The 318-nt window shown below is 37.4% G+C and overlaps 1 long non-coding RNA gene across 1 annotated transcript; it reads right to left on the bottom strand.

Annotated features, from left to right (window-relative positions):
- Positions 1 to 318, bottom strand: LOC104775468. The gene is made up of 3 exons (XR_765936.1): positions 275 to 318; positions 125 to 184; positions 1 to 35 (listed from the first exon to the last, which is right to left on the bottom strand). It is a non-coding gene; the product is annotated as an uncharacterized LOC104775468 (long non-coding RNA).

The following is a 318-nucleotide window of genomic DNA, read 5'->3' as shown; positions in this document are numbered from 1 at the left end:
CTATGAGCCCATCTTGCCCAAAACTCCATACCAACCTGAATCCAATTCAAATAAAAAAAATCTCAGCCAAAACTTGTTTATGTATGAATCAGGGGATGGATGAGAGATATTGATACACACTTACAGCAGCACCAACAGAGAGAGCAAATGTACCAAACATCTCCAACATTGAGATCTCACCTCCCTAAATTTCGCAAACCAAACCATTGTGAGATTTTTTTTTTCTGAAATCGAATCAAAATAGCTAAGAAACGAGAATTTTGGTTTGTTATACCTCCATTTGCCAAGAGAATCTGTAGTAAACAGCCATAACAGCCA

Source organism: Camelina sativa, unplaced genomic scaffold (genome assembly GCF_000633955.1).
Source record: "Camelina sativa cultivar DH55 unplaced genomic scaffold, Cs unpScaffold15485, whole genome shotgun sequence".
Lineage (NCBI taxonomy): Eukaryota > Viridiplantae > Streptophyta > Magnoliopsida > Brassicales > Brassicaceae > Camelina > Camelina sativa.
Note: the sequence above shows the minus strand (reverse complement) of the source record. Positions and strands in the feature narration are given on the sequence as shown.